This window comes from Neofelis nebulosa, chromosome 3 (assembly GCF_028018385.1).
Source record: "Neofelis nebulosa isolate mNeoNeb1 chromosome 3, mNeoNeb1.pri, whole genome shotgun sequence".
In the NCBI taxonomy this organism is placed as follows: domain Eukaryota; kingdom Metazoa; phylum Chordata; class Mammalia; order Carnivora; family Felidae; genus Neofelis; species Neofelis nebulosa.
In genome coordinates, this window is record NC_080784.1 from 97527503 (window position 1) to 97546259 (window position 18757).

Consider the following 18757-nt stretch of genomic DNA (forward strand, 5'->3'; position numbering starts at 1 on the left):
GTCATATTACTACAATGTGATGAGCTTGCAGTTTTTATGTCCAGGACTCTCTGTAGGTGCTCAGTCCTGCAGGTCACTTAGAAGTCCCTGGACAATCAAAGAGCAAGTTAATAAAGACCATTATATCATGTACTCACCTTCTTTGGAGAGAACAAGAATCATGCTGTGAATCAGTATGAAGGCTAGTGCAGCACTTATTACATGCACAGAGCACAGTGAGGACAAGGAAAGTATATGGGGAAACAGACAACGTAGGCAGGGGCATGGCTTCCTGCTTCCCTTCCCCCACCCCCTTTGGCCCTGGCTGGAGGAGCTCATCCAGGTGGACCAGCTCAGCCATCAGACAGGAACAAAGGTCAGGCCCAAGCTTATTTGGGTAGGGCCTGGCTCATCAGCCAAAAATCTCTTACTCCCTTTCCTTACGTGCCATCCAAGACAATCTATTTACTCAAGGGTGACTTTGGTGCATGGAAAAACTATTCAGATGTTACTTTGGTTTTGAAAATTAATTATTGATTTTACAAAGTCAAAACCCATGGATATTTTTCTGTAAGCTTACAAATTCAACTTCTACTACTTATTTATTTATTTATTTATTTATTTATTTATTTATTTATTTATTTGAGACTGCAGCTCACAACCCGGAGATCAAGAGTTGCAAGCTCTACCGACTGAGCCAGCCAGGTGTCCCTAGATATAGCTAAATTTAAACAATTACTTTCAAGGGGTGGGGGGAGGGGTTGATTAATGTTTGGTCACATTTTCAAATTTACTTAACTAACCTATTTTAAATATTTTAACTTAACAGAAACCCATGGGGTAGGGGAAGGAAAAAAAAAAAAGAGGTTAGAGTGGGAGAGAGCCAAAGCATAAGAGACTCTTAAAAACTGAGAACAAACTGAGGGTTGATGGGGGGTGGGAAATGGGTATTGAGGAGGGCATCTTTTGGGATGATCACTGGGTGTTGTATGGAAACCAATTTGACAATAAATCTCATATATTGAAAAAATAAATAAAAAAAATAAAAAGGCAAAAAATAAAAAATAAAAAAATAAAGCCATAACCCATAAACCATAAAAATATATATATATATTTTAACTGTATTTGTAAATTTAATATGTTAAATTTATCTTTTAAATACTTCAGTTGTATGATCAAAAAATAAAAATAAAAACAAAAACAAAAAACAAAAACAACCACCAGCCAAAAAATAGAAAACCTTCCCAAGTAATTAAGTAATTCATATATATCCAATGAATTAATCTTATAAATATGTTAATTTTAAGTTCTTTTAAATGTGTAATATTGTGTTTACATTTGAAAATATTCCACTTAAGGGGCACCTGGATGGCTCAGTCGGTTGAGGTTAAGCGGCCGACTTCGGCTCAGGTCATGATCTCATGGCTTGTGAACTTGAGCTCCGTGTCAGGCTCTGTGCTGACAGCTCAGAGCCTAAAGCCTGCTTCAGGGTCTGTGTCTCCCTCTCTCTCTGCCCCTCCCCCACTCATGCTCTATCTCTCTCTCAACATTAAAAATTTTAAAAATGGAAATAAAACAAAAACATTTTTTTAATTAAAAAAAGAAAATTTTCCACTTAAAATCACAAACATAAATCAATTACTTAGATTACACATTTTAAATAAACTTCTACAGGGGCGCCTGGGTGGCGCAGTTGGTTAAGCGTCCGACTTCAGCCAGGTCACGATCTCGCGGTCCGTGAGTTCGAGCCCCGCATCAGGCTCTGGGCTGATGGCTCGGAGCCTAGAGCCTGTTTCCGATTCTGTGTCTCCCTCTCTCTCTGCCCCTCCCCCGTTCATGCTCTGTCTCTCTCTGTCCCAAAAATAAATAAAAAACGTTGAAAAAAAAAATTAAAAAAAAAAATAAACTTCTACACATACAATGTTATTCTAATAGGTCATATTCTCTTAAATATTATGAATACTTAAAACACTACATGTGTAGATTCTTTTACACAAAAATACTAATACAATGTGCTTGATTTCCTTAAACATTTCTGTATTTAATTGTAAACCTTCCCACTATTTAAAAACATGCTTATTACTTTAAAAAAAAAAGTTTGTTTTCTCAAATTCTTTTGAGCATATCTTCTAACATTGGTTGAATTGCATATGAGGCTTGGAGCTACAAACATCTAAGGGAATTTTGCTCATGACACCCCTACCAGGATGAGCCCCTTAATACTCTTAATATATCATAAACTCCAAAATGTAAAAAGAGAGTTGCCTGTCACCAGCCTTCAAATAGCCCGCAATGATTCTTACCTCCTGTTAGTCACTCTCCTAACAACATGGCTAACATGGGTAATCAATAAGATATTGTGGAAAAGATACAGAGTGACTTCTGAAGCTCTGTCAGAAAAGACATTGCTTCTATCTTGTGTACTCCTGGATTGTTTGCTCTGGAGGAAGCCAGCTCATACAGCCATATAGAGAAGTCTGTGTGGTAAGGAATTGAATCCTCCTACCAACAGTTACTATTAACTTGCTGTGAGTATGAATCACTCATCTGGGAGAAAGATCTCCCACCCCAGTCAAGCCTTCAGCTAATTGTGGCCCTGATTGCACTTTCATGAGACTAAGACTAACCAGGTGCTTCCTGCTCAAAACACAAAAATCCCTTGCTCCCAAATTCTTGACCCAAGAAACTGTGAGATAATAAACATTTACTATGTTTTAAGCTTCTAAACTTTGGGATAATTTGTTATGTAGCAACAGATAACTAATATGGAATGGTCATATCAGCCACACCCCTGAACCTAAAGCATATCATTATCTGATTTTCAAGTCTTTTAACTCCTATAAACCTCCACTCAGGTGACTACACCATTTGCTTGGATAAAACTATTTATTGCTTCATGTCATCCTGATTTTTCCCCCTATTCTTTCTTTTTTTTTTTTATTTTTTTTAATGTTTATTTATTTTGACACAGAGAGAGACAGAGCATGAGCGGGGGAAGGGCAGAGAGAGAGGGAGACCCAGAATCCGAAGCAGGCTTCAGCCTCTGAGCTGTCAGCACAGAGCCCTATGCGGGGCTCGAACTCACAGACTGAGAGATCATGACCTGAGCCCACGTCCGACGCTCAACCAACTGAGCCACTCAGGTGCCCCTCCCCCTATTCTTTCTGTCTGTCTGATCCACAATTATACAGAGACATAAAAGTGTATCAAGCTCTATGTCTAATAGGCCTATTCCTGACTCTGTTGTCACAACTTAACAGAACAGCATTCTACTACCACTTATCATAGCCAAAATGTCCATGAAGGCTAATAAACATCTCAGACTTAAAATTCTAAAAAAGGACCCTCAATTTTCCTTTCCCATTGCCTACACTTTCAGTTTTCTACAGCTCTGTAAATGCCATCATCAACCACCCAGATGCTCATACCAAAAATCTAAGTCATTCTTGATTCCTCTCTTCTTTTCACACAGTCCCAGTGAGGTTCTACCTCCAGAACATATCATGAATTTGTTAACTTGTCTTTCTCTCCATTCCTATGGCCTCGACTAAGCCACCATCTTTCACCAGGACATTACAAATAGCCTTCTAACTGTAGTCCCTGCTCTATAAACATTCACTTACAGATCTTTCATGACATATTTTATTTCTCTTAAGTAAATACCTAGAAGTGAGATTGCTGAGGTATATGCTAAGCGCATATTTCATTTTATAAGAAATTGCGAAACATTTTCCATGTTGCATTCCCACCAATAATATATCCAGTTTTCCACATCTTCTTCAGTACTTGCTATTCGATTCTTTTTTTTCTTAAGCCATTCTAGTCAGTGTGTAGTAGTACCCTTTGTTTTTTTTTAATGGAGGCAAAATTCACATACAATGAAATTTGTAAAGATTCTCAGAGTACATTTCAATGATTGTTGATAAATGTATACCTCTATGTAATCAAGATGTAGAACATTTCTATTACCCTATTAATTTCCCTAGTAACTCCCTTCCAGCCAGTTTATACTCACTAGAGGCAGCCACTTCTTTTTCTATTTTTTTTTTAATGTTTATTTATTTTTGAAAGAGAGACAGAGTGCAAGCAGGGGAGGGGCAGAGGAAGAGAGAGAGGGAGACACAAGATCTGAAACAGGTTCCAGGCTCCAAGTTGTCAGCACACAGAGCCCAACGCAAGGCTTGGGCTCATGGACTGCAAGATCATGACCTGAGCGGAAGTCAGACACTCAACCCACTGAGCCACCTAGGTGCCCCTAGAGTCAGCCACTTCTGACTGCTATCACCATAGATTAGTTTCATTTTTTTCTTAAACCTCATAAAAGGAATAGTATAATATATACTGTTTTGTGTCTGGTTGGTTTTGCTCAACATGCAATGGTTTTTAGGTTTATCCATGTTATTGCATATATCAGTAGTTCTTTATTTTTATTGCCGAATAGCATTTTATTGTATGAACATATCATGAGTTGTTTATCCATTCACCTTTTGATATACATTTGGGTTATTTCCAGCAATTCTATTCCTAGGCATTTACCCAGGAGAAATGAAAACATATGTCCACAAAAAGATAGTAATAGCCTGCCTCCTCTCTTGATCCACTACAATATAGCAGTTAGAGGGATCTTTTAAATAAATTACTCAAATCCCATAACTCTTCTGCTTAATACCCTTTAGTGATTTCCCATCCCACTTAGGAGAAAACACAAATCCCCTATCATGGCTTGCGAAACCCAGACATCACTGATTTTCATCCTGTGGGAACTTTTGATGGCTGGACCCCACCTCAGACTGAGTGAATCAGAATCTCTGGAGGAGGGCCCCACATAGTCTTTAAACTTTTTAGATGATTCTAACAGGCCTGCATGTTTTTGAGGTCCTGCCAGCATGACCCAGTCTCTGGCTCTCCCCCTTTATCTCACACCACTCTCCTGTTCGGGTGCTATAATCCATCCACCCTGGCCCTCTTTCAGCTCTCTGAACACAGAAATCTCATCTGTACCTCAGGGGTTTTGTACTAGTGTTTCTTCTGCCTGAAATGCTCTTTAGATCTTAATGTGACTGGTTCTTTCTTGGGATTTAGGTCTCAGCTGAAATGTTACAGGCTCAAAGGGGTTTTTCCTGCCCACCTGTGGGTTTCCTGTGGGTCTAAAGGACCCACAGTCCAGCCCATCACTTGTTCACATACTCTATATCCCACTTACTTCTAACATTGTCTTATTCTTGCACTTTTTTGCATGTTTATTGTATGCCTCCCCTCTTGAATGTAAATTCTGTGACAATAAGGAACTTGTCTGTCTTGCTCTCTGCAATATCCCTAATATTTATAATCATGTCTGGCTCATAATAAAGGGCTTAAGAAATAGTTGTTGAAAGCATGAAAGAATACATATATGAAATGTGCATCTTACCTAGAAGACAGGGTAAAAATCCGAAAGGTTCTTGTAACTTTCTTTTTTTCCCTCATGTGTGTTAGCATGAGATAGTTGATTTATAGGGAAAAGATGAGATTCTACCCTGAGGAGATTAAATCCAGGTACTTGAGTTCATTATGTCCTAAAGGCAGAGGTTGTTTTGGCTTCTACTCTCTTATCTTTAGCCCTAACTTGATGCTGTGCACATTGTAAGTACTCAATGAATATATTTCTATTAACAGTGAAGTGACTATAATCTGCTTTGAGGGGCTAGAGGGGATGTGGGAAGAGGAGGTGTGAGGTATAGTGTGTTAGTGGGGATTAGGGGATCATGAGAAAGGAGAATGAAGTGTATCTAACGCCTTTGTCCTCACTTTAGGAAATTGTCACCAATTCAAAGCATGAAATTCAATTTAATCTATCCTAGCCAATTGGATTTCAAAACATTGGTCTACTCTACATGCAGTTTCTCTTTATAAGCAAGGCAATATGTTAAAGCAAGGTTTTAAAGAAATTTAAAAAGAAAAACAAGGAGTGATACCAGGAAGAAGAGAGGGGGAAATGAGGAAGAATTTAGGAACATCTTTGTGCTAGGCACAATACGAGGCATGTTCACGCATTTACTTCTTTCTCACAACCCAATGTGAAATAAATATAATTTTACTCATTTTACTGATGAGGAAACTGAATGAAATTGAGAGAAAAGTTGCTTCTCTTTTCAGTATTCTTACAACTTCCCTGTTGTAAGATTGGATACAAATATACAAGATATATTTATTAAGTATATGGATAACATTAACAATGGAAAAGCCACCTAATAATGTAAGCATGATAGACCAAAGATTCAAACTGACCTTGTCAGGCCAGAACACTTGACTAGAACCAAAGGGTAGATACCATACAGTGGATAAAATGTAAATCCTGCAGTCAGCTACACAGGGGCAGAAGGTTTGGCTGGAGATTTTGTAAAAAAAAAATAATAATAATAAATAAAATAAAATAAAAATAAAAATAATAAAACTTCCGTCAGAATGGCTAAAATAAAAAATACAAGAAACAATAAGTGAAGGCAAGGATGTGGAGAAAAAGAAACCCTCATGTACTGTTGGTGGGAATGCAAGCTGGTGCAGCCACTGTATGCAGTATGAAAGTTCCTCAAGAAGTTAAAAATAGAACTACCCTACAATCCAGTAATCACACTGCTGAATATTTACCAAAAAAAATACAAAAGCAGTAATTCAAAGGGATACATGCACCCCTATGTTTATTGCAGCATTATTTACAATAGGCAAACTATGGAAGCAGCCTACATGTCCATTCACAGATGCATGGATAAAGAAGTGTGGTATGTATATGAATGTGTGTGTGTGTATATATATGTATATATGTGTGTGTGTGCACATATACATGCATATATATATGAGGAATTTTATATATATATAAAATTTTATATATATAAAACATTTCATTATATATATATATATATATATATATATATATATATATATAATGAAATATTATTCAGCTATTAAAAAGAATGAAATCCTGCCAATCTTGCAACAACATGTATGGAGCTAGAGTATAATGCTAAGTGAAATAAGTCAGTCAGAGAAAGACAAATCCCATATGATTTCACTCATATGTGGAATTTAAGAAACAAAACAAATGAACAAGGGGAAAAAGAGAGAGAGAGAAAGAGACAAGACTCTTAACAGTAAAAAACAAACTGATGGCTACCAGACAGGAGGTGGGTGGGGGAAATAGGTGAAGAGGATTAAGAGTACATTTATTGTGATGAATACTGAATAATGTATAAAACTGTTGAATCACTATATTGTACACCTGAAACTAATATAACACTGTTTGTTAATGAAATTAGCAATACTGAAATTACAATAAAAATCCTAATAAATAATAAACAAGTAAAACTTGTGGACTGCTAGTTTAATGTAGGCTAATCATAGATGCTACAAATGTGAGTAGAACAACCTGTAAGCTTTCATGATAGTCCTTACCTTATGACTTCTTTCCAGTACTTATCACCGGAGATATTTTAGAAATTCTCACCTGGCTTCCATTATTTCTGATTATCTTTCCATCTTTGAAGCAGATCCTCATTAATACAACACCAATAATATAACAGCCCTCACTTAGTAAGAGTTCTGTGCCAACTACACACATTATTGTATTTAATCCTCCCTCTTAACACTAACGAAATAGGTTGCCCCACTTTATAGATGAGAAAACTTAGGTTTAGAAAATCTAAGTGATTTTCTCAATATCAGACAGCTGGTAAAGTTAGTAGCACCCAACACCAGCAGTCTGACTTAGAGCACACGCTCTTCACCACTGCACCTTATGCCCTAGCATGCTTTTCCTTTGCTCATTCCTCAAGAGTCCCTGTTCCCACAAGTCCAGTCTTCAGTTCTGAGCTCATCACACTTTATTGCCTCTCTGGTTAATCATGAGAAGACATGAGACTTCAACTGATAACGTCTACACTGATGAATCTCATAGCTGTACCTGGTAGTTGCTTATCTAACAGCACTTACCCTCTCACTTTTTTCTTTATTAGTAGGTGGCTCTGTGAGCTTCAGAGGAGGCTGGACTCATCCCCAACTTTGGCCCCAGAGAGTGAATCATTATTGGTTTCAGCCAAACATGATGCTCCCTCTACCCCCACCAACTTTTTGGTGACTGGTTTAAGCACTGGGAAAGAATCAGCTGAGTGACTTTTGAAAAAAGTTATCTTGGTTCTTAAACACAAATATTCATTAACCAATAATCAGTCTTCTATAACATTGTTGGGTCTGCATACGTCTAGAACTAAGGCAGCCATCTTGGAGCCTTTAATAATTTTCAAGATTGTGAGACCAAAATGTTTGAGAACTGCTGCCTAGTCCATGCCAACCTCATTCCTCACCAGGACTTATTTGAACAATTTTCTAAATGGTTCTTCTGCTGCTGATTTGTCCACGGCCAGTCCCAATAAAATCATTCCCTACATTTCTTCCAAGGTGATCTTACTCAATGCTAATCAGATCCCTGTTTAATCCTTCAGTGGCTCTCTGTTGCTTTCAGTTTAGCACCTATCCCTCTTGTATTTTATTTATTTCTCTCCTCTCTCGTTCACCCTAGCCATTCACAGTCAATTGTGGTTTCCAGTCAGAAATGATCCTGGTTGTTTGTATGCCTTCCCACCAGCTCTGTTTTTGTCTTTGGAGCAGAGGACATTTACTACAGTAAATTGGTTACATAGGAATGTAATCTAAGAAGTCACCTGGGATGGTGAGGTAAACAGAGATAAGCAACAATAGGAAGCCACTACCAATAGCAAGTCCTAGGGCTATGGGAATAAAAGGAAGAAGTGGTGTCACCAGGTCCAATGGGTCAAGATTACCCAGGGAAATCTAGAACCATGGTGGAACTGTTCTGCAGGTGCTGCTCTGCAGGTAGACCCAAACCCTACCAATGGTGCCTCCCAAAGCTGAGGGTCTCGGGTCGGACCTGTCACACACTATCCCCTCATTCTCTGGCTAACTCCTACTTGTCCTTTAAAATTCATCTCCAGAGTCATTTTCTGTAGGAAGTTGTCTCTGAGCCCACTGTCCCTCTTCTGTGCTTCCAAAGCACCATTTATCAAAGTGGTTATCAGAAAGTACTGTGACCACTGGTTTGTCCAGTTTCCCCACTAGATAATAAGTTCTTTGAGGGGTGATATGGCATCTTTTTTCTTTGTATTGCTTGAGCCCAGGACAGTATCTGACTACAGTCTTGGGTGATATCATATGTGTTCCGAAAATGTTTTGTGAACACATTAATAAACTCTAACATAATTTGCTTCTGGGATGAGTTTCATTTTCTGAAGCATTTACTTTCCTTTTTATGTGTTCAAGGCCTGGACAGTTCAGGGCCTTGTTCTTCACACCTTTCCAGTGTCTCCTGTAGCCCTTGAGAGGAAATGTTATTTAGCTTCTTAACACCTTCTTTATACCTAGGGATATAGAATGATGCTTCCTGGAGCCTCAGCCTTATGTCCCCCTTCAGACTGTGCTACCTGGAGTGGAGGCCCTAGTGGTTTCTTCGTAATTCTCACACTTAGAGGACTTAAATTTTACAAATCACCTTCTAAAAGAAGCCAGGAAACTCTTTTCCTGTTTTGTCAGTCTTATACCTTTTGTGCTTTTTCATACCTTTTTTTCTTTCACTTTGGATAAAAATAATACGTAACAAAGGCTTAATCATATTTCAGGAATCCCTTCTTTGCTTTTAGATACAGCCATTAATATTAGTGCCTTCCCTTGTGTTTGAGACAGTCTATATGTGCGCAAGTACGAAGAAAAGCTTTTTAGAGAGTAGGAAGACAATGGTCATGGTGTAAGGATGAACAAAGTATGTGCACAGACAGTTCTTTTTTTTTTTTTCCTTAACAGCATTATTGAGATAGAAATCACATATGAGAGAATTCACCCACTCCAAGTATACAAATCAATGCTTTTTGGTATATTCACAGATATGTGCAACCATTGCCATATTTAGAACATTTCTATCACCTCAAAAAGATACCTTGTACCCTTTAGCTAACCTCCTCACCCACTGCCCACCATCATCCCTAAAACTACAAATCCACTTTCTGTCTCTGTAGGTTTCCTGTTCTGGACTTTCATATGAGTAGAATTACATAATAGAATCTTTGAGGACTGGCTTCTTTTCACTTTGTGTAAAACTTTCAAGGTTCATCCGTGTTGTAGCATGTGTCAGGACTCCACTCTTTTGGGCAGTCTTTTCCAAACACCTAAGCTGGTCTGGCCCAGCACTGTCACTGGAGCCATCAGTGTGAATAAGTCTGTTTGTGAGAATATTTTCATCTGCAATGGTTCCTTACTGGTGAATCTTACTGGTACCTGCTACCTCTTTACCTAAGGTAAAGAGGTACCTAAGGTACCTTAGGGCCTCTTTACCTAAGCAACCACTGTCAGCTGGCATTAAGCCTTATGTGAAGATGAGGAAACTAAAAATCAGAATTACAGACAGAATCCCCCAAACCATTTTATGACTTTGAGCAATAAATTTCATAAGAAAACCACCTCAGGCTGTTTCTGTATACATTTCCAGTGGACTCCCTGAGTATATCCATCAGGGAAGTCCAGGCTAGTAATAGGGCTGAAGCTTATGTGAATATAATGGTTATCAGTTCAGTTGTTCTCAGTGTGTTCCCTCAGGCCAGTAGCATCAGAAGCACCTGGGAAACTTGAAATAAATTCAGATTCTAAGGCCCACCCCAGATGCACTGAATCAGAGATTCTAGGAGTGGGGCCCAGTAAATCTGTATTTCAAGCAGCTCCGGGTGCTCCTGACCCACATTTAAGTTTGAGAACCATTGACTTGTTAACTTGTACAGTACTATTAGTATTGGGCACATACACACAAATTACTGACTCACACCCTGTTTTCTGTCAAGTGTATATATCTGATGGATGAAGAGGAAATCATCTGGGGACTAAGTAGGAGATCATGATATATATGCTGAATTTCTGTTCATTGATATGACAGACAACTGCTTATTCCCCATCTCCCATCTTTATTTCCTTTTAAGCAGGCTTTGATAAAAATTTACTTTAAAAAATCCTAATAAACTTGTTGCCTTTACAGAGTTTATTTCCACTTCAGATTGAGATGATCTTATAAGAAGCATTCTTAGAAGATAGTATTTCTGCAAATCTTGGTTCAGAAAAAATTAACTCTTACATGCACTCACATCAGACACAGGTCTCTAGAGATTGCTTTTTTTGAGTGAATGTTTGGTCAGCACAGAGACAACATCAGGCAGTGCATTTTTAAAGCAATTGGTAACATGATGCCCGTATTGATGAAATACCCAAGAGTTCACTTTGGACACGCCAGGGACTTTATCTATCCTTTGTTGTTAAGACCAAACACTTTCTAGATATTCTGAGGATAATTATTATCTCTTTCAGAAAGAGCACAAGAATGGTTTATTCTTACTTAATCTGAATAGATTTGACTCATGGTTAGCAGTTTTGAAATTTTGATAAATCATGCCTTAAATACTTAGATAGAAGTATAATTCTGATAAAAGCAACTTGTCAAAATTCACTATTGTGTAGTTCTTTTGAAGTAGTAGTCATTATTTCCTCAGCATCTATTTTCATTTTTTTAAATACTATTAAAATTGATTTTTAAAAGGTCTTAGACACACAGAAACCTGTCATGTGGTACTTACCATACACAGCCTTGCACTGCTAATTATCACTTCATGTACCTCTGTCTCATCCCTCAACTAGATTTACCCTCCCGAAGGGCAATAAGAATTTCTTATACATATTTGTTTACCCTCATCCTGTCTATCAGGTGTCTTAAACATAGACATTCATTAGATATGTGTGTATTGATTGATAGTTTTGATAGTAACATGAAACATTCATTCTTCTTGTCAGGAATAGAAACTCTCTCAAATTAGGTCAGTTAAGAACAGATAACAATAGACCATTTCATAGACGTCCAAGGACATAAGCAAAGTACACTTGGACATGGAACTGGACAATCAAGACCCAGGGCTAGTCTTCACTCCTGGGACCCTGTGGCTTCAGGTCTGTGCCTCTGTCTGTGTCTCTCCTTCTTTCTCAAGATTCTTCAGTAGACTGACCTTTTCACTGTGGCACCTTTATTCTAAAATTTGAATAAAAATATGAGCTTATATTTGGTTTTAGTTTGTCACGGACCTATCCGACTATTTAAAAAAATTTTTATATAATTTATTTTTTTTAATGTTTATTTACTTTTGAGAGAGAGAGAGAGAAAGAGAGAGAGTGCAAACAGGGGAGGGGCAGAGAGAGAGGGAGACACAGAATCTGAAGCAGGCTCCAGGCTGTGAGCTGTCAGCACAGAGCCCAATGCAAAGCTCGAACTCACGAACTGTGAGATCATGACCTGAGCCAAACTCAGATGCCCAACCAACTGAGCCACCCAAGCACCCCTATCCAACTATTTTATATCAAGAGCCCAGCAACATCTAATTGGTTCAGTTTTAGTGGTCCAATTTCAAATTTCATAAAGACATTATTTGATCAGGGTAGTGTCCAGCTCTAGTACAATCACCCATGGGTAGGGAGTAGGAGGTGTTGAGGAATCAAGTACTATTAGTATGTAGAGCTAATATAGGATATATAGTAACATAATGTATAACTAATCAAGTAGTATAGTATGTAGAGCTATCTTTTCAGAAACTCTTACTAGAACAGGGTCACCAAGAAGGGATAATGGGCAAGGAAGGGTTCATGGGCTGATGCATCTATTCCAATTTATGGGCTATAGTCTAGAACTCCAACAAGTATGCAACAGTTAGGCATTAACGATAACTAGGGTCATAGATAAACTTCTTTCTTAATCTACATCAGGGATTGGCAACTATGGCTCTTGGGTCAAATCCAGCCTGTGGTTTATTTTTTTAAAAAACTACTTTTTTCCATGAAAAATATTAGGCAACAGGAAATTTTAAGTGACAAAGCCTAAAATATTTACTCTCTGGCCCTTTACAGAAAAAGTTTGCCAAACTTTACTCTAGATGAGCTTTCTTAGTTCATTTCACAAATATTCACAAGTTAGAGAGATCCTATCTGTGGAAAGGACATTTATGGTAAGGCCTGAAGGACAGAAAAGAACCAGTCATGAGGAGGTGAACATTACAGCCAGAGGAAATGAGGGCAAAGTCCCTGAGGCAGATAGACATTTGGCTTAGTCAAGGAACCTCAAACAGTCCAGTGGTGTTCAGGCAGGATGTAGTAGGAAATGAAGTTGGATGGTGCATAGGGGTCAGATCATCTATGGCCTTGGAAGGAAGCTACTGAAGATGACATGCTCTCATAAATGACATGATCTCATGGAGTTTTAAAAATATTTCTTTGGCTTGGGGTGCCTGGCTGTCTCAGCTGGTAGAACATGCAACTCGATCTCAGGGTCATGAATTCGAGACCCATTTTTTTTTAAGATTACTTCAAAAAAATTCTCTGACAGCCATGAGATAGATTATAAAGAAGCGAGAGTGAATTCTATTTAAGAATATTGTAAGATTATTTAACCTCTATTTAAGGATATTGTAATAGTTCAAATGAGACATGATTGTGATTTAGACCAGAATGGTGCCATGGACATGGAGAAAAGTAGATGGATTAAAATACTTTGAAGGAAGAATTAATAGACTGATGGATTGGCTATGAAAAGAGAGGAATCACATATTTCTGTTTGAGCAGCTGGGAGGATAGCGGAGTTTGTTGCCTTATCCATATCATGTGTCAGTAACTGAGTAATTAAGGTCCCAGAATGAAGAATCTTGCTTATGTATTAGGAAAATTTTTAAAGCCCCCCCCCAAAAAAATTCTCAGTGTTGAATTTTCTTAACTTTTGCATATGTACTTGTCTACAAGAGATAATTGAATAAAAAGCACTTCTTTGGCAAACTCCAGCCTATCCTTAGAAAATTGCAAGTAGTTTTCTTCTCTTCTGAATAATAACTTGTGTGTGTTGACAGTGTAGTGACCTCTCGGGGCTGCCATTTTGTCCCATGATTTTGTCACTCTGTTTCTCCCTTAGGGAGAATGCTGTGAAAAGGCAAAGAACCATGGGTCCCTGTCCAATAGGACATGCCTGGCCTTCTCCCTCTTCCCCATCAAGGACTATGTAGAAGATGAGAACCAGCATCAGACTACAGATGCTGAGATTTGTTTTGAAGCATTTAAGGAAGAAGCCAATGCTCATGGGAGGCTTTAAATTTCTTTTTACTTACAGACGTTGAATTGCAAGAGTGATCTCTTTACCATTAATCACCAGGTCTAGTGTGAAGCCAGCCAACTTCAGAGAGTTAGTTAAAAGAGGTGACTAATGACTCAACTCTCTCCTTATCTCATTCTCTCTTCAGATTTGATCTCCCCAGACACTCAGGCTGCACTTACCCATTCTTACAAGACTTCCAGTGTACTGCAATATCCAGGGAGTTCTATGTTTAAAGAGGCCTGTTCTGTAGCCCCATCCAACTGGCTGATGGGGAGCTTCAATGACTAGCCTGGGCTTTAGTGGGGCCAAAGGTGAAAGAGCAAATAGACTAGGTCTCTAGAAATGTCCGTGTTGACCTTGATGGTTTAGGCATGACCTAGAATCCCTGGGAGCGCTTTGCCATTTTAGTCTAACAATTTGACACTTATTATATAGAGAATCTTTTTTGAGGTTAGTTCTTCTGAAAGTCTGCTTTTGGTCTCCACTCACTGACTCTTCTAGGAACTTATTTTGGAGATAAGCTTTCATGGTTATCCCTATGGTTCCAGCTTCAGTGATCAAAACATCCAAGATGGTGTTTTCATTCTACTTCTTTGTAGTTATTCTATTGTGGGTCTTTCTGAGTCTTAGATTATACCAAGTAATTATTAGCGACTTTGAACCCACAGTACTTGATTATAACCAAGTACTACTTTCTTTTCTTCTCTTTTCGTTTATTTATTTATTTTTTTAATATATGAAATTTATTATCAAATTGGTTTCCATACAACACCCAGTGCTCATCCCAAAAGGTGCCCTCCTCAATACCCATCACCAACCCTCCCCTCCCTCCCACCCCCCCCATCAACCCTGTTTGTTCTCAGTTTTTAAGAGTCTCTTATGCTTTGGCTCTCTCCCTCTCTAACCTCTTTTTTTTTCCTTCCCCTCCCCCATGGGTTTCTGTTAAGTTCCTCAGGATCCACATAAGAGTGAAAACATATGGTACCTGTCCTTCTCTGTATGGCTTATTTCACTTAGCATCACACTCTCCAGGTCCACCCACGTTGCTACAAAGGGCCATATTTCATTCTTTCTCATTGCCACGTAGTACTCCATTGTGTATATAAACCACAATTTCTTTTTTTTTTTTAATTTTTTTTAATGTTTATTTATTTTTGAGACAGAGAGAGACAGAGCATGAACGGGAGAGGGGCAGAGAGAGAGCGAGACACAGAATCGGAAGCAGGCTCCAGGCTCTGAGCCATCAGCACAGAGCCCGACGTGGGGCTCGAACTCATGGACCGAGAGATCGTGACCTGAGCTAAAGTCGGACGCTTAATCGACTGAGCCACCCAGGCACCCGTAAACCACAATTTCTTTATCCATTCATCAGTTGATGGACATTTAGGCTCTTTCCATAATTTGGCTATTGTTGAGAGTGCTGCTATAAACATTGGGGTACAAGTGCCCCTATGCATCAGTACTCCTGTATCCCTTGGGTAAATTCCTAGCAGTGCTATTACTGGGTCATAGGGTAGGTCTATTTTTAATTTTTTGAGGAACCTCCACACTGTTTTCAAGAGTGGCTGCACCAGTTTGCATTCCCACCAACAGTGCAAGAGGGTTCCCGTTTCTCCACATCCTCTCCAGCATCTATAGTCTCCTGATTTGTTCATTTTGGCCACTCTGACTGGCGTGAGGTGATATCTGAGTGTGGTTTTGATTTGTATTTCCCTGATGAGGAGTGACGTTGAGCATCTTTTCATGTGCCTGTTGGCCATCCGGATGTCTTCTTTAGAGAAGTGTCTATTCATGTTTTCTGCCCATTTCTTCACTGGGTTATTTGTTTTCCGGTGTGGAATTTGGTGAGCTCTTTATAGATTTTGGATACTAGCCCTTTGTCTGATATGTCATTTGCAAATATCTTTTCCCATTCCGTTGGTTGCCTTTTAGTTTTGTTGGTTGTTTCCTTTGCTGTGCAGAAGCTTTTTATCTTCATAAGGTCCCAGTAGTTCATTTTTGCTTTTAATTCCCTTGCCTTTGGGGATGTGTCAAGTAAGAGATTACTACGGCTGAGGTCAGAGAGGCCTTTTCCTGCTTTCTCCTCTAGGGTTTTGATGGTTTCCTCTCTCACATTCAGGTCCTTTATCCATTTTGAGTTTATGTTTGTGAATGGTGTAAGAAAGTGGTCTAGTTTCAATCTTCTGCATGTTGCTGTCCAGTTCTCCCAGCACCATTTGTTAAAGAGACTGTTTTTTTCCATTGGATGTTCTTTCCTGCTTTGTCAAAGATGAGTTGGCCATACGTTTGTGGGTCTAGTTCTGGGGTTTCTATCCTATTCCATTGGTCTATGTGTCTGTTTTTGTGCCAATACCATGCTGTCTTGATGATTACAGCTTTGTAGTAGAGGCTAAAGTCTGGGATTGTGATGCCTCCTGCTTTGGTCTTCTTCACAATTACTTTGGCTATTCGGGGCCTTTTGTGGTTCCATATGAATTTTAGGATTGCTTGTTCTAGTTTTGAGAAGAATGCTGGTGCAATTTTGATTGGGATTGCACTGAATGTGTAGATACCTTTGGGTAGTATTGACATTTTGACAATATTTATTCTTCCAATCCATGAGCATAGAATGTTTTTCCATTTCTTTATGTCTTCTTCAATTTCCTTCATAAGCTTTCTATAGTTTTCAGCATACAGATCTTGTACATCTTTGGTTAGATTTATCCCTAGGTATTTTATGCTTCTTGGTGCAATTGTGAATGGGATCAGTTTCTTTATTTGTCTTTCTGTTGCTTCATTGTTAGTGTATAAGAATGCAACTGATTTCTGTACATTGATTTTGTATCCTGCAACTTTGCTGAATTCATGTATCAGTTCTAGCAGACTTTTGGTGGAGTCTATCGGATTTTCCATGTATAATATCATGTCATCTGCCAAAAGTGAAAGCTTGACTTCATCTTTGCCAATTTTGGTGCTTTGATTTCCTTTTGTTGTCTGATTGCTGATGCTAGCACTTCCAACACTATGTTAAACAACAGCGGTGAGAGTGGACATCCCTGTCGTGTTCCTGATCTCAGGGGAAAAGCTCTCAGTTTTTCCCATTGAGGATGATGTTAGCTGTGGTCTTTTCATAAATGGCTTTTATGATGTTTAAGTATGTTCCTTCTATCCCAACTTTCTTGAGGGTTTTTATTAAGAAAGTTGCTGAATTTTGTCAAATGCCTTTTCTGCATCGATTGACAGGATCATATGGTTCTTATCTTTTCTTTCATTAATGTGATGTATCACATTGATTGATTTGCAAATGTTCAACCAGCCCTGCATCCCAGGAATGGATCCCACTTGATCATGCTGAATAATTCTTTTTATATGCTGTTGAATTCGATTTGCTACTATCTTATTGAGAATTTTTGCATCCATATTCATCAGGGATATTGGCCTGTAGTTCTCTTTTTTTACTGGGTCTCTGTCTGGTTTAGGAACCAAAGTAATACTGGTTTCATAGAATGAGTCTGGAAGTTTTCCTTCCCTTTCTATTTTTTGGAATAGCTTGAGAAAGATAGTTATTATCTGTGCTTTAAATGTCTGGTAGAACTCCCCTGGGAAGCCATCTGGTCCTGGACTCTTATTTGTTGGGAGATTTTTGATGACTGATTCAATTTCTTCGCTGGTTATGGGTCTGTTCAAGCTTTCTATTTCCTCCTGATTGAGTTTTGGAAGAGTGTGAACGTTTAGGAATTTGTCCATTTCTTCCAGGTTGTCCAGTTTGTTGGCATATAATTTTTCATAGTATTCCCTGATAATTGCTTGTATCTCTTAGGGATTGGTTGTAATAATTCCATTTTCATTCATGATTTTATCTATTTGGGTCATCTCCCTTTTCTTTTTGAGAAGCCTGGCTAGAGGTTTATCAATTTTGTTTATTTTTTCAAAAAACCAACTCTTGGGGCGCCTGGGTGGCGCAGTCGGTTAAGCGTCCGACTTCAGCCAGGTCATGATCTCGCGGTCTGTGGGTTTGAGCCCCGCGTCAGGCTCTGGGCTGATGGCTCGGAGCCTGGAGCCTGTTTCCGATTCTGTGTCTCCCTCTGTCTCTGCCCCTCCCCCGTTCATGCTCTGTCTCTCTCTGTCCCAAAAATAAATAAAAAACGTTGAAAAAAAAAAAAATTAAAAAAACCAACTCTTGGTTTCGTTGATCTGCTCTACAGTTTTTTTAGATTCTATATTGTTTATTTCTGCTCTGATCTTTATTATTTCTCTTCTTCTGCTGGGTTTGGGGTGTCTTTGCTGCTCTGCTTCTATTTACTTTAGGTATGCTGTTAGATTTTGTATTTGGGATTTTTCTTGTTTCTTGAGATAGGCCTGGATTGCAATGTATTTTCCTCTCAGGACTGCCTTCGCTGCATCCCAAAGCATTTGGATTGCTGTATTTTTATTTTTGTTTGTTCCCATATATTTTTAAATTTCTTCTCTAATTGCCTGGTTGACCCATTCATTCTTTAGTAGGGTGTTCTTTAACCTCCATGCTTTTGGACGTTTTCCAGACTTCTTCCTGTGGTTGATTTCAAGCTTCATAGCATTGTGGTCTGAAAGTATGCA